Source organism: Cygnus olor, chromosome 1 (genome assembly GCF_009769625.2).
Source record: "Cygnus olor isolate bCygOlo1 chromosome 1, bCygOlo1.pri.v2, whole genome shotgun sequence".
NCBI lineage: Eukaryota > Metazoa > Chordata > Aves > Anseriformes > Anatidae > Cygnus > Cygnus olor.
In genome coordinates, this window is record NC_049169.1 from 153,714,600 (window position 1) to 153,725,346 (window position 10,747).

Consider the following 10,747-nt stretch of genomic DNA (forward strand, 5'->3'; position numbering starts at 1 on the left):
CTGCAGCCTGCCACCTCGGGTTTATTAAGGAACTACTTTCACCCGATATCTTTAAATGCCCTTTTTCTTCCCCTTCTGTGCTTTGGACAGAGCTAACCAGGCCTTGTTTGGCTCTCCGTACCCTGGCATACTTATAACTGACTCCGCACATTCTGCATGTGTCGCTTCCCCCCCTCCCCCCTCCATTTCCATTGCAGCTTTTTCCTCTAGACTGGTGGCTAAAGGTAACCTCTGGGCAGCTACCTGCGCTGCACATTAATGACTTGCTGCCCTTTAGCAGGGGTGCTGTAGGGCCAGGCTTGAGCATGGCTCCTCATTTTAAAACCCCTCTTTTACATTCTCCTTCTGTTCTTCTCGATCACTAGGAATTTAAGTTGCAAGGAGGCTTTTGTTCGAACCTGGGCAGCTGCCTCCTGGCAGGGGGAGTTGGGAGCAGCTGACCTGCTTGCGCTCGTTGCTTGGTTAAAAATGTCCATTTTCAAATGGGTGGAACCAGAGGGAAAATGACTTGGGCTCCTGAATCATACTCAAAGAGTTCAAAATTATCCTTCACCCAGATGAGAAAATAAAGCAAAGCAACAATCCCAAAGCTTTTTCGGGTGTAAATCCTCTACTACTCTACGCACCCCCGGAGCATTGTCCTTGCTCTCATAAAACCCTCTCACAGTGCAGGTACCATGTGCAACAAATGTGATTCTGGAGGTTTTCACCCCAGTTCATGCTGTGGCAGGACCCCTGAGTGAGGGGGGTCACCTCCCCAGTCCTGGGGGACAGGGAGCCCTGCGGCCACCTGCCCAGGAAGCCTTGGATTGTCTCTGCCTCTCTGTGGTCCTGGGACAACAACCTGGTAGCAGACCTGCTCAGGGAACATTTTTGTAACTGGATTAATTTTTTCTGACAGTTGACCACTCTTCCTGAACAGGTCCACAGTGGTCTTCCATTCTTAACCTTCTAGCTGGATGGCCTGTGACAAATGGAAGGAGACACCTCTTGTGAGCCTTCCTCCCTTGAGACACCTCAGAAAGCACATCTCATGGCAGCATAATGATTTTCCTAAATTTAGACCATTGTGAAGCTATTGCAACCAGTAGGCATCTCAAAATGGTATCTAACGGCCCAGAATAGACAAAAGAGTGTCGCTATAGTGCAATAATAAAAAACCACCACACCACCTTGTCCTCGGCAGTTCTGTGTATTGTGTGCATGCTTGGTTTCCTTGGAGCCCAGAAATCTGATGTTAAAAAGACGTCACATAGGCATGTGTGTGCTTCTGTTTCAAACCACTTATTCACATCAGAAAGAAAATGTGCTTTGGAAAGATTTATTCTCATTATAGGAAATAAGTTTTATCGGGGAGAAAAAAAAAAAGGTGTTTGGCAGCCTGCAACACTTGATTGCTGTAATGTTAGTGACAGCAGTAATCTATTTTTTTGCCTTGCTGGTAAATGGAAGTATCCAGCAAAGATAAAAAGGTTACCAGCTGGGATAACTATTCTCTAATTAGTACTGCAGATTTTTATTTTTTTTCAGGAATTTAGAAATAATGGAATGCAGCCTCTTAGATTTGTTATAAATAAAACCAAATAGGAACAAGTGAAGTACTCAACATATGAACAGCAGCACCTCCTTTGAGAGGACTGATCAGCCATTCATTGTAAAATACCATTAGATTTTGTTGCAATGGAAAGAGAAGTAGCTGAGCCTGGGAGCCACCATTCAGAAAAGACAATCCAGTCTTGAGCTTCGTACTCACAGCAAGTGCTCCTGAACTCATTAGTCAGAGTACTTGGCCAGTGTAATCATGTAGTGCAGAAATACCAAAGCTAATTTTCACTTAGGTAACTCAAGGACTGGTAGCAGTGTAGGTTTAGAAGGAGAGAAAACCAACCGTCCTGGTTGATTCTCCCAAATATTGCTTGATTTTGTCAACAGTTTTACTTAGAAACTACAAGTTTTGAACAATGAGGAAAAAGAAGAATGCCCACAGGGGAACATCGCTACTCTGGTACAGACGATAAGGAAAAATGAAGCAGTTTAACTTAATTCTGGACTGGAAACTATGGCAGCTCAGGAGCTGGTACATAAGCAGATCAGATGCCTCTGCCTTGGGGGAGCAATGTCCAGCAGTGGGTGAATGACAGCTTCAGTGGTCTGATTTTAGTGTCTGTGAGAGCCCACCTCGGCTATGGGTACTAATAAATCAAACAATTGCCTCAGTCCATACCCCTGGGGAGCTGTTGCCAATATTGTATTAGCAAATGCTTACAACTTGTGCAATGCAATCAGCTGGCAACAAAAGCCAAGAGCCCAAGGGTATCTGCTCCCAGAGAGGAGACATAGAGCAATGGGAAATTTTTTCTTCGGTTTTTGCACTGTCATTAAGCAGCTTGCCTGGGCAGACAAACTTCTGGGAATCCTAATCACCTGCACTAGTAGATATGCAGTGTGGACAGGGAGGACCAGGGTTTCAGAAGGCTCTGCACTCACCTCTTCCTTTGAACCATCCTCCCAGTTCCTGCCTGCTCTCTCATCACACCCTGCTACTGCCACTGCTGTGAAATTATTATTCTTCACAGATATTTGTGGAGAAAAGATCAGTCTGGACTACGCTGCAAAGAAACCTTGAGCCTGCTTGTCTCCAGCCAGCAAGCCTGAGTGTTAATGAGAACATTTTTCAGTGCCTCCATCTAGCATTTTTAGGTCATGAGTAAGGCAAAATAGACTTCGACTTCGGTCATACAGGAAAAATGTCTCTGGAAACTGTTGTGGCAGTGAGGGACATTCTTGCGCCCATGTCTGGGCTGGTAGTTCTCAAAGTTTTGTCCAATGTGAGCCACTTTGCAAGTGGGACAGCAGGCTGGGAGCCATGGTATGAAATATGCTGGGCCTTGGAGGACAGAGAGAGCTTGAAAGGTATTCCATTACAGGTGCCCCACAATGGTCCTAACATTGGGACCGCCTATCACCGGAAAAAAAAAAAAAAAAAAAAAAAAAAAAAAAGAAAAAAAAAAAAACAACAACAACAAAAAAACCAAACCACAGTTACCATGACCCAAAACAGTACAGCCTGGGTACCACTATGATTACATGCAGTGAAGGCACTGATGCTACTTTGGGGAAGGAAGTTTTTGATCTGCACCCAAACTGTGGAATAGGCAAGGCCTTCATTTTTGAAATATTTTAAATAATAATTCAACCAGAATATGCAGTTTTTGTGACTTCCTACTTCAAAATAATATTCATAAACAAAGAACAGCTATCCATGGCACATTTGTTTCTTACTTTGACCCACAAAAATAAGCTCAACTTGACAGGCAAAACCCTTCCTTTGTGTCTCTGGCAAGCAGGACCTTCAGGCACTGAATTTAGCAAAGCAGAAGCTGTCTGTTGTCAAGACTCTCCGTACTGCAAGTTTTGTAAGGTTAGCCCCATATCAGAAGACTGTGCTCCATCCAGAGCTGAATTTCTTTCTGAAGAAAAAAAAAAAAAAAAACATGCTAGGAAAAACAAGTATTTGGGGATTTATGAGATTTCTGTGGTTTGCCAGGAAATTCCTGGCACTGTGTTTTCCAAAGTGAAATGTAATATTGCTGGGATGGTGGGCCTTAACATCTTTGCAAAAAAAAGACGTGTCTCTGCATATGTAAATCAATCCCTGTGTTGCAATCCCATGTCCAGTTTGTATTCCGTCTCTGATATGAGTCAGATTATTGCTAGCACTGTAAATATGCTTCCCTCATATAAAGTTATATATGTGTATGTAATTTTAATAATACATTGCTACATTTATTTATATAACTCATTGGAACAATAGTTTGACTGACATGTAGCGTGTTTTGGAACTCGATATTTATAGCTGAAAATAAACAAGTGAGCACTCACCAGAAATCAGAAGTGCTTTTCTTTAAATAAGGAAAGTCAATTTTTGCTTAGGAGTTTTCATTTCAGTGCCCATTCTAGAAAAGTAAAAATTGCTTTCCTTCCTTATTACTGCCTGCATTAATTACATTATTAAAATACTTATATTGTCTCAGTTACAGTGTCACTACTGAAAACTACTTTGTATAAATGAGTCAATTGCAAAAATTTAAAAATTCTAAGTAAAGAGACTACCACCATTACCATAGTTTAACTGAAGCGTTAATTTGGTGCCCAAGGTAGAAAATTAGTTCTTACTTGTCTATATTTAGAAAAATAAAATTGGAATTCTAGCCACTTAATCCTGATTGCTTCTTGTCTTTCGTTAATAATTGGAGCAAATTTAAAAACTGGTACTTTGAACTAGACTTCAAGCATATATGTGGTGTTCAGACTCCCAGGATTTGGGGATAATTTTGACAGCGTTCCAGTAAGTTATCCACAATCATTTTTTATCTCTGAGTCTGCTCTGGTAACTGCAAACTAAGAAAATAATTAATTTACACAACATAATTATATAAAAAAATTATCTTACATGGCTCTGTACTGTCAATCATTGTATATTTTTATTATATCCACACATCTTTCTTAAATAGTCCTTCATCATGTACACTAGAAAGTCTCACAAGCTACACATTTTATTATCTCTTCATGTGATGTGTTTCTCATTCACTGCCAATATGGACTTGCTTGTCCATTCAGAATCAATTCTCACCTGATCAATAACAGATTAACCAAAGTTAAATGTTTATTTCACTACTGGAAGAGACATCTGTGATCTAATTTCTTTCCATAATTGTTTAAACTGACATGATTGTTTTAAATGACACATAGGTGATTGTCTTTGCCAGGATTTTCAGCAGAAACACTGATGCTTGTTTCCCAGCCCCAGTTAGAGATTAAGCAGAGAGCAAGAAATTTTGTTTCTTCCTAAGGTTCTGCCAGAAAGAAATGGCATAGAGTAGGCTGAAATATAGCATTTAAAATGGTACAATATTGGCATGACAGAGGAAGGAGCGGCAGGACTATATGCAACAGTGCCTGCCAAGATGCTCTATTCTTTAACACATGGGCACACACGCAGGTGGATATTTCCACATACATACATACTGGTGCCTAGATATCCTTAAAGCAGTGTGCTGCACTACAGCTTCTGCGTCACAAACAAATGGGAAGCACAGTATGACTGCCAGGTTGCTGTACATATTTTTGGCATGATGGCTTTCGGTGATTTTTTTTTTTAATACTATTTTTAATTGAGGGGGGGCACATAGTTGTACATGATAGCACCTTTTCCACAGTAAAGCCCAACAGCTCGTCACGTTGCTATATAGCAAGGAAAAGATTTTGTGCATTGCTGGAATGCAGCCAGCTCTTGAGTCAAGATTAACAACCTGGAAACAGCAAATGTTGGCAGCTGCATGCTTCTAAACCTGGTAGCTCCGTGCATAGAAGCTTCTTATGATCTGCTTACATCCCTGAACCAGGCAGACCAGGGCTCTCACACTGGCCGTGAAGTCAAACCGTATGGCAAACTGTGTCTCTGCTGCTGATGGAAAGCCTCCACGGCACGTACTGTCTCTTGAGCCTTACCTGGGCATCATCTGGGAGACTGCTGGTTTGCACGGGAGCTGGAAAGGGAGGTAACAAACTGTGGATGTCAGAAAGTCAGTGTTAAAGCCCATATATAGCCTCCCCTACTTTTTCACTAGTGTAGGTGCAAACAGGGAAAAACAGGGCCAAGAGCTATTGTATTTGATCTCATGCAAGCTAGATTGAGGATGAAGGCGATGGGTTGCTTGCAATAAGATGGGCTCCAGTTTGGCCCCATCCATCCAGGTGATGGCCCCTGCTGCTCCTGGGGCTGTGCTTTGCTGTACTTCTCCTATCTGGAACAGGACACGAGCATGACATACCTGTCACCTCCCCGTTCATGTGCCAGGCCTGGGACATGGGGGAACGCTGTGGTGGAAACATCTGCCCTGGCTCTTTTAGTGCAGGAGGGACACAGACCTGGTGTGCACTGAGGTGTCCCACAAGCCTGGGGGGCCACGGACAGAGTGAGCAGGGAAAACAGCATCCAAAAAGCTGCTTTGGGAGGTGCTGAGTTAAAACCCCTGGCGTGGCCCTCGCAGAGACTGGAAGCTTAAGAGCCACCTAATGGGCTATTAACTGCAGAAGTGAATCCTAGGCTTAGGAAACAAACTAAAGAAAAGAGTAAGGATAAAGGTTTTCTTCAGAGCAAGGGAAAATGTCTGCTGATAGGTGGTCACTGTCAAATTAAACAGTCCTTAACAAAAGCCTATGTATCACGCTCTCCCCTGTGTATCATACTCAGCCTGCCTTGTCATATACTCTTAGCTGCTGTATTTTGTCAGTCCAAACTGAAGTCAGAATTCCTGCAGATTTTACATTCAGACTTGCTGACTTTATCAGCTGAACACTGATTGCACTTCCCTGGACTTGCTTAAAGAATATATAATGCACAGGGTTCATGACTGATCAGCAAAGCAGCGATGACACAGCAACAGAGAGGAAACCTTTCCTATGTGCCCAGATGGGAGCTGTGACTTTTTACAGAGCCTAGCTACGAAAAAAGAATGATGCAAAAAATAGGAATGGTTGTGAGGAAAAATATGGGATGCAAAATGCTCAGAGGACCATTCTGATCTGGATTGCTTTGAGGGCAGTCTGCTCAACATTTAATGTCAACAAAGCCCAGGTCTGAAGTCAGCGTTGGGTGTGCTCTGAGCTGTGTATGACGCCCTTGCCAGGGCTGAGCAGGGCTCCTCTCTGAGCCTAACACATTTCTTCTCCATGGGAACTGAAGGGCAAAGAGGGGACACGCGTGGGGCTGCGGGGCAGCTGGAGCTCGCAGAGATGGCTTTGGGGTGGCCCAGTCTTGGGCAACCGATGGGAGGAAGGAGGAGGAGGAGAAGCTGCTCATGAAAAAACAAAGTGGCTCATGTGGAAGCCTGCTCAGGAGAAGATTTACATGATGTTTCTTGGAACCAGGGAAAACATTAGCTTTCACTCAAAAGCTCTGAATGCAATGAAAATTATTCTGTTTTCTTGACTCATCTGCACTTTCCTCTGCAGCGGAATGAAGTTTTCAGTGGGAAAAACCAAATCCCACTTTATAATATGTTAACTTTTAAAAGTGCTATTTCCTTTAAAAAAGGCTTCAGACTATTAGGCTTTATGCCTTACAAAGCCTAAAATTTCATTTGAAAGAGTCGTCATTCCCACACAAAACTTGTTATACATCTCAGGTCAACAACCAGGGAAAATAAATATGTAGGCAGCATATATCTGGACTATTTCTGAACATAATTTAAATGTTGTAAGTAGACTATTTTCAAAAACGTATTTTGTTGCAAAAAAAAACCCCTAGTATGCAATTCTATTACCCAAACAGCAGAACAAAAGTTATGAATATTCATCACCATGGCAGAGACAAAATTTAACACCAGTTTCACCCCACATGAAATTGCTTAAATTCCACTAGTTTACAGAATTCGACTCATGTTTTCAAAACAGATTTCAGGACCACCACAAGAGAACCTATGCTTTCATCCACATAGGGAGAAGCAAGGGGAATCATCTTTATGTATGTGACAGCACTATTTTCTGGACGACTGGTGTCTGTTGTGCTTCGAAATGGCTGCCTATGCCAATTCAGAGCTACTCTGGAGCCTTGCATGAATGCGTAGCTGCATTAGCATGTCTAGATTACTCTAAATCTTGGTTACAGTTCACTAATAATGCTAAATTGCTCTGTTCCAAAATAGGAAGATATTCTCTGAACTAAAAGGCAACAGCATAGACAACTCAGTGACTCACAGTTTCTTTGAACACTACCAAAGCATTTATGTCTTCTTTGCTGCTTCAAACCTGACTTCAGCTGATAGCAAAACCCATTGCCCCTGATCATTACGGCAACTCAAGTGGAGAGTTATTAGCTCGTATCTCCTGTCCAGCCAGCAGGAAGGGGACAGGGTGACCAGCAGCTCTCCATCATTACAGGACTCACGGCGTTATTCTCTGCTTCCCCATCGGCAAGTGCTTTGCGTTTGCTGCCAATTAGTATGTCAACAGGTGGCTTGCAAAGTTTTGGTGAGATCTTTCCCCCCACAAAACATTGGCAAAATCCCCCGTACACTTAAAAGAAGACATAGACAAAGGGGAGTTGTTGCTGATTCATACGCCAGGAAAATCAGCATAATGTAAATTTGAAAACTAGATACTCTGCTATCAAAGACTATAATTTAAAACATTATTAAATTCATCGATGTGACTTTTTCGGTACAAAATTGCAGTCTGGTTTATATCAGATTAGAAATTTAATACATCTGCTGCTAAGTATCTAGAAAGCATTGCATAACTTTCATCCGTGGAGAACAGAGCTGGAGTAAAAGCGCTGGAAGATGAAGGGAGACCTGCGACAGGGGTGTTGCATAGCAACTGAAAGCTTGGTGCTGCAATTCGGTTGCAGTTCTTTGTACTTTAAACTCTACGGTAGGGAAATTAGTCATTAAGGCAGATCTCAGACGGATGACTGTTAATTTCTGGTATACAGCTGAAGCACTGCCGTACACAAAAAGCGTGCTTATGAAAACATCTCTTTTTGAACACGAATGCGCTTTGTGAAGGGCTGGAGATTAAAAAGGAAAAAAAATAATAATCTGGCGCACCTTAGCCAAAGAAGGCCCATTGCTCTTTTTCCCTAGCCACATCTGATCTAACATCCAGTCCTGTGCAGACCTCACACAGCATCAACATCCAATCTGTCCTTAATTTTAGAGAAACAATACGTTTTCTGTCTGGAAAACAAAATATACCAAATAAAATTGCTTGGCCCTAAAACGATGACTTTTTTACTGGTTCCGGTAATTAGCTGGTCCCATGGAAGAAGAAAGATTAGTTACATATGTACTTACTCAGTTTTTCCACCAAAGTTGCAGAGCCTGCGATGCACTACAGCTTGCTTGTAAACATGTTTTCCAGTGACTGATCTGTATTCGCAAAAGGAGTAGATAAGCAACAGAGAAATGTCTTTTAAACGACCCCTTTTGCTACTAAAAAATAAATCCTGGGAGCTGCATTATGTTTTCCACACACCCCTGGCCTGGGGGCTGTGGTTGCAGGAGGAAGGTCTTCCCCTGCCAGGGCTGTGGGCGGCCGTGTTTCTCCTGAACTGGGGGAAATCTGGGCAAATCCCCACTGGGAGGAAATTGTGCAGAGGTGGCTGGATCTCGGGTCCTTCCCTAGGATTTCAAAATCTTCCTCGTAAAACAGAGAGTTTGTAATCCAAAGGCAAACCTGTCAGTACCTAGAGAAAGGAGGTGGCTGTGTACAGCAAGGGTAGGGCTCTGCTTTAGTCATATGCACCCAGATACTGTTTCAAGCACGTAGTCTTTTATACTGTAATTCGAAGCACTTTAATTTGCTGAGTTCCCAAAGTTGAAGTTGGTGGCTGGAGCTAAAGAAGAAGCGTTGTGTTCAGAGAGAGGCCTGAGGGTTTGGTCTGGGGAGTTTTCCCCAGGGAAGGCAGGGTGATGTTGGAAGAGGAGCTCAGAAGTGCCTGGGAGGTTCAGGTGTGAACGTAGAGAGAGCAGAAAAAAAAATGTAAAAGAATTAAATGTGATTTACTGATTAAGTTATTTGTAAGTTGAAATGTCTGTAAATGTTCACACTCCATCATCTTAAATTTAAAATGTGAAAGACCTGTGGTTCCATTTTCAGTTTGTTTCCTAACACCTCCTAAAATTTCACTTTTTACAGAGAAATGACTTTGCTCTAGGAAATCTCCAGTTTAAAATGTTCACGGATGTTGTAAAAAAAGAGAGCCTGGGTCCATGCCATGGTTTCACCAGCATCCTTGCCATAAGGAAGACATGCATTTATGCTAAAAGAAAACAAAGGAAAACAAAACAAAATGGGAGGCAAGTGTTTGCAAAGAAGGCCAACTGTATGTGCATTTCCTCCACCTGGGAAAACTGAGTAGTTCCTCCCCCCAGTGCAGGGGACGCTGACTGTCTCCTATCAATGGGGCTGGGGCACTCAAGTCATTGAGGAGCCTTTGGGGCTCCTTCCTTAGGATACTTAGATATGAGCATAAAACAACAGCTTGGTTTGGATCTTGGCTGCCTTTTGGAAACAACATGACCTGAACTGACTGAGTGGGTTGGAATTGTCTAAGCAGTTCTTGTTTGCTGCTGCTTCACAATGAAACTGTTAAGTTTTTTGCCTCTAAAGGTTGTTTTAAAATAAAAAGTAAACACTAGTCTCTGGTGCTGCATACTAATTTCCACATGCTTAACTTTAATGCCAAGTGTAATACCACTAAACTCGGAGAGAATATTCTCCAGGTAAAGATATGTATGTGTTACTCAATAGTGCTTTTGCCTGTAGCTATTCTCTCAAATTCACATAAGGCACTTGATCAACAGTAGTGCTGTTTTAAATGATTTTAGACTTCATTTTTAAATTATTATTATTTTAAATATTCAATTATGAATTTGAAACAGTGTAAGTGTAAGTTTTAAGTAAATAGTTCCAATCTGGCATTTGTAAAATCCTGGGAGTAGCTTTGCCACTGGAAATATTCCATGCAATTGAATCTTTGTGCAGCGTTTCACAGGTTTAAAAGCCAAGCCATTTCCAAGCAGCAGAATTTCCCACAGACTTGTGTCCCTTCTCATCTAAGATACCCCTCTGCAATTACTCGGCTCTCCTCTGTATTCCCTCTGATGTTCTTGCTCAGCAGGAACCAGAGAGCACTGTGGGAGCACTGTGGGAGCAGTGTGCCTGCGGCTCGGGCTGCCAG